Source organism: Etheostoma spectabile, unplaced genomic scaffold, assembly GCF_008692095.1.
Source record: "Etheostoma spectabile isolate EspeVRDwgs_2016 unplaced genomic scaffold, UIUC_Espe_1.0 scaffold00018494, whole genome shotgun sequence".
Taxonomy (NCBI): domain Eukaryota; kingdom Metazoa; phylum Chordata; class Actinopteri; order Perciformes; family Percidae; genus Etheostoma; species Etheostoma spectabile.
Window position 1 is genome coordinate 55,710 of NW_022604289.1, and position 6,000 is coordinate 61,709.

At 36.2% G+C, this 6,000-nt stretch overlaps 2 non-coding genes across 2 annotated transcripts; both read right to left on the reverse strand.

The window, feature by feature from the left end:
• Nucleotides 1–1,994: 1,994 nt before the first annotated feature.
• trnan-guu (transfer RNA asparagine (anticodon GUU)) lies at nucleotides 1,995–2,068 on the reverse strand. The gene has a single exon. It is a non-coding gene; the product is annotated as a tRNA-Asn (tRNA).
• Nucleotides 2,069–4,372: 2,304 nt separating this feature from the next.
• Nucleotides 4,373–4,586, reverse strand: LOC116680844 (small nucleolar RNA U3). The gene has a single exon (XR_004329909.1). It is a non-coding gene; the product is annotated as a small nucleolar RNA U3 (small nucleolar RNA).
• Nucleotides 4,587–6,000: the final 1,414 nt, after the last annotated feature.

Here is a 6,000-nt window from a genome sequence, read left to right on the forward strand (position 1 = left end):
CATTCATATGTGATCATCAGTTCATTATCATCATCACAATTCCTTATGACATCAACTTTCTTTTATATTAATGCATATACACATCAACTTTTGTTTTGAGTAATGCATGTACGCATACATTCTTTTTCATTAATGCACATAAACATCAACTTTCTTTTAGATGAATGCATATACACATCAACTTTCTTTTCATTTATCATCACCGTTCATTATGTCATCGTCACACATTATGACATCAACTTCGTTTAGATTAATGCACATATACACATCAACTTTCTATTATATTAATTATATACACATCAACTTTCTTTTAGATTAATGCATATACACATCAACCTTTTTTTAATAATGCACACACATCAAATTTCTTTTTGATTAATGCATATACACATTTATTATGTCATCATCACAATTCATTATGACATCACCCTTTTTTATAGATTAATGCATATACACATCAACTTTTTTTGATTGCATACATCAACTTTCTTTTAGATAATGCATATACACATCAACTTTCTTATAATAAATGCATATACACATCAACTTTTTTTTGATTAATGCATGTACACATCAGCTTTTTTGATTAATGCATATACACATAAACTTTGTTTTTAATAAATGCATATACACATCAACTTTCTTTTAGATTAACGCATATACGCATCAACTTTCTTTTTCATTATATCATTACCATTCATTATGTGATCATCACTATTATTATGTGATCACAATTCATTATGACATCAACTTTCTTTTATATTAATGCATACACATCAACTTTTGTTTTGAGTAATGCATGTACGCATACACTTTCTTTTTCATTAATGCACATAAACATCAACTTTCTTTTAGATTAATGCATATACACATCAACTTTATTTTTCATTAATGCATATACACATCAACTTTCTTTTAGATTTCTGCATACACGCTCAAGGTTTTTTTTAGATTTCTGCATATACACAACCTTTCTTTCAATAATGTATTTACACATCAACTTTCTTTTGATTTATGCATATGCACATTCATTATGTCATCATTACTATTCATTATCTGATCATCACAATTCATTATGACATCAACTTTCTGTTAGTTTTATGCATACACACATCAACTTTCTTTATAATAAATGCATATACACATCAAACTTTTTTTGATTAATGCATATACACATCAACTTTTGTTTTCATTAATAAACATACATATAAACTTTGTTTTTGATTTATGCATATACTCAACAACTTTCTTTTATATTAATGCATATACACATCAACTTTCTTTTAGATTAATGCATATACAAATCATCTTCTTTTTGATTATCTTCACCATTTATGTCATCATCACTATTCATTATGACATCAACTTTCTTTTAATAAATGCATATACACATCAACTTTCTTTTATATTAATGCATATACACATCTAATTTCTTTTATTAATGCTTATACACATCAATTTCTTTTAGATTAATGAATATACACATCAACTGTCATTTTCATTAATAAATATACACATTAACTTTCTTTTGAATTATGCATAAACACATCAATTTTCTTTTAGATTTATGCATATACACATCAACTTTCTTTAAAAAAAAATGTATATACACATCAACTTTCTTTTTGATTCATCATCACCATTCATTATGTCATCATCACAATTCATTATGACATCAACTTTCTTTTATATTAATGCATATACACATCAACATTTGTTTTGAGTAATGCATGTACGCATACACTTTTTTTTCATTAATGCACATACACATCAATTTCTTTTAGATTATGCATATACACAAACTTTTTGCGTATACACATCAACTTTCATTTTCATTATATCATCATCGTTCATTATGACATCAACTTCGTTTAGATTAATGGACAAACACATCAACTTTCTATTATATTAATACATATACACATAAACTTTCTTTTTTGATTAACGCAAATACTAGAAGAAGATATAAATAATAGAAGAAATTAAGCAACAACCGTCCCTGGGTGGACTTGAACCACCATCCTTTTGGTTAACAGCCAACTGCGCTGACCTATTGCGCCACAGAGACTGAGCCTCTCTGATATTTATTGTTTGCCTATTGTTTTATTATTTTGTTTTTGATATATTTATATTAGAAGGGAGACGTTCAGAGAAGATATGGAGAAGGACTTTCGGTCAGCACCAAGGTGCTTCTGGAAAGCTGTTCGCCACCTCAGGAGAGGGAAGCGAGGAATCATCAAAGCTGTGTACAGTAAGGATGGGATGTGGTTGACCTCAACTGAGGAGGTAATAGAGCGGTGTAAGGAGCACTTTGAGGAACTCCTAAATCCAGCTGACACATCCTCTGTGGTAGAGGCAGAGGTGGAGGATGATGGGGGATTGTCGTCAATTTCCCTGGTGGAGGTTAATGAGGTAAGCCTAACCTTTTTCAAGTAACATTGTCCACCATGGACAAGACAAATACTTCAAGATTGGCAATAACTAGAAATGATCAATCTACACATTTGTGAATATTTTTTCTGTGACTTCACGTTCAGAATACTGGTGTGTGAATATTTTCTACAAGTGCAAATTACAAATTCAGATTTTTTTTTACAAGCTCTCGTGTGTTTTTTCATTGTGTGACATCAAATTAAGATCACGTGTGTGATTATTTTTGCAAGTGCAAATTTTATTTTTACAAGTGCAAGTTTAAACATATGAGTTCAGATGTTTTTGTTCTGCTCGCTCTCACCTTTTTCCCCATATTTCCCTTCATATGAGTCAGAGCCAGCAGCACTAAGGACGAGCAGCCTCTCCTACGGCGAGTGGTGGCGACCCACGGGGAAACTTTGGTTTCCCAGTCAGTTCCAGTAGTACAGGTGAGAAAGTGGTGGATAAAACGAGGACTGTGGGTCGGCGTAGTTGGTACGTGAGTGGAAATACATCCAACATGCTAACGCATATCCAACGCCATCACCCAGACATGCCAATCACTGGAACGAGACAAAAAAAACTGTCCAACGTCTCCTCTCTACAGTGGTTAACAAGCCTTTAGATCCAAATACAATAGGGCCAAAAAATCACTGAATCAATCAGGATTTCCACGTCACCTTCAATGCCCCGTATCCACTCGTAGAGTAACCTGGCTTCAAGTATTTGCTGTATGTACTCAAACCTCGTTACAACACGCCATCCCGTCCACCGGGACTTCAGTGTACCGTTCCAACCCTTTAATACATGTCAATCAAGCTGAGCTTGTAAAGGCCATACAGTCTGATTAGTTAAGTGGAAACACCTGTGGGAGTGGAACATGGATGTGTAGAGATGGGTTTTCAAACAATGCACATTTTTGACATGTCAAAGTAGGAAAAGCAAAGGTAGAAATAAAGAGGAGTTATGGCTTAACTCAGTTTACATTTTTATACAGGACATAAGGCATGACAAAGTCAAGAAAGTAGATGTAACTGTCAAGTGTTTCTTTGGGCTGTGAGGTGTCCACACTTGAAGGACCAGACTTTGGATTTTACTCAAGGTATATTTTAATTCTGACCAGTTCATCAGGTACCAGGCCGGTATAGCAGAAGGTAAAAAACCTTTATACACAAAAGAAATGAAAACAATTAAATAGGTATTTTAACCAATGTGGATAAAGTGTTTAACCTATGAGTACATAAGTAGTTGCATATAAGTACATAAGTAGTTGCATATCAGAAGTTGAAGTAATAATAGTGATAACATAAAGTAATAATTCAATCTACACAGCTCTATAAAGAAGAAGAATACACCAATATCGGGTGCAGTAACTAACAAACAGAGCATGTCTTAACTAACAAATGTACAGTAGTAAACCTAGTTCCTTTTTCCTTACCTATACAAAAAGGTACTTAGATTTGACACAGTGATAACCTTTTCACCCACAACAATACCCTAATCTATCAAACACCAAACATAAACAACCAAATAAGAGTCCATGTAAGCTTACCGATAGCCCGTCACAACCGAAATCCCATATCCTCACAGTGTCTGCTTCTGCCGTCTTAGTCCAATGCACACCAGTCAAATGACTGATGCGCGTATTTGTAACACGTCTGATTGCCTGATTCAATCCACCTGGTCGATCGGCGCGCGCAGTCACGTGCGGGGCCCTCGAACAGGACGCGCACAGGAGCCATCTGCGGAGCGGCGTGCAGAGGAGACAGCGAGCAGGTGAAGGAAATGGATCGCGACGGGAGACAGCCACACCCCCGCCAGATCAGCGAGACAGTAACCCTTTCAAGTAACCTTTCACCATGACTAAACATACTTCAAGACTGACTATAACTTCAGTTAATTAGAAAGCTTACCATGTTTATCACCTTCATTCATTTTAGTTTTCCATATATCTGCTACTACCACTCTGATCATATTCCCTTCCTCAATGCACCATAAAGAAGCAAAGAACAATCATCAATGACAGAGAGGATATGAAGTGAATCATACCCTCTGTCAGCTTCATGCTCAGAAAGAAATATCATGACTCATCATCATCGTGGTTAGCGAGACCAAACACTTAGAAACACTCCTCAAGTCAGAAACTCTAGAAATGATCCTGAAAGTATAGTCTTGGTTAGACTGGGGGGGGGAACTGCATCTCATTCACTGCAGGGGATTGTCACTCAGTTCAGAGGGACAGAAGCTAATCGTTACGTGCTTCCAGATATGAGATTGAATTAGATTTTCAGTCACTGTTGTCTCAATACTTCAGTGTCAGCCTACTTATTCTCTCCAATAATGCTCCAGTCCTTTCTTTGCATTAATTGGTCTCAGAATGTTGCAGGTTAACACCACTGTTGATTATTGGGTACAAAAAGCACTCAAGATATGTATATATCATTTTTTTAAATGTCTCCAAATAATGTTAAAGTTAGTTTTTGGTAATTTTTAGTATTCGCTGGTTTATTAGTCAATTCGGCGATGACGTCACACTGGGGAGCGAAGTCTCAGCCTGGCACTAGAACTACGGCGATGACTGGGTGAGGAAGAGGAGGAAAAGCCAGCAGCCAAATAATTATGAACTGCCAGATGAGAGGTGTAATGGGGAAAATTACATTTAACCAATGATTTTCATATTAATATTCATAATAAGATCTCCAATGCCTTTAGAGTATATGACTTCTGTATCTGTCATCTGTGTGTCTTCTCCTTGATGGGAGACAACTGGGTTTGTTATGACTCACACCATTTCCTTGAAGAATAGATGACGTGGAGCCTGACAGAAGCAGTTACCTAGAACGGTGTTTATTAGGGATGAGCGAGTACAGCATTATCTGTATCTGTATCTGTTTACCACATGAATTATCTGTATCCGGATCCGTACTCGGACGGGCGGGGCCTAACCCGAAGGGGTCAGATTAACTGGAAGTGGGTCGTGTTCTCTTGAAATGTGCGGGGCTTTAACCGGTATGTTATTTAAGCATGCAATTGATATGGGTTGATCAAAAATTGTTATATTTATTGCTGATTAGAAAACTATTTACATGACAGCATCGAGCTTCAGATTAATGGTGTTGTCATGGTAAATGTAAAATGTGCTGTATTTATATAGCGCTTTTCCAGTCTTAACAAACTGCTCAAGCGCTTTTACATCTACAGGAAACATTCACCATTCACACACATTCATACACGCACGCATCCATCTTATGAATGCACTTCCCATGTTTGGAATGTGATCAAACACAGGACCCCTGGAGGAATTTCTAACCATCAGGGGCTGTAGCTCAGTGATAGAGCGCACTTTAGTCTCAATGCCCAGGTATTACAAGATTTGAGTGAAATTGTACGCCAGAGATGGTGGTATAGTGGTTGAGCATAGCTGCCTTCCAAGCAGTTGACCTGGTTCGATTCCCAGCCATCGCAGTAGTTTTTCTTGAGTCGTGTTACTTGATTTTTTTAACAAGAAGTCAGCAGAAAGGTTACTGGCCCAACCTGGTGTGATAAAATCTCTCTGAGCTGCATGATTATGGCCAAAATGATAAGGAC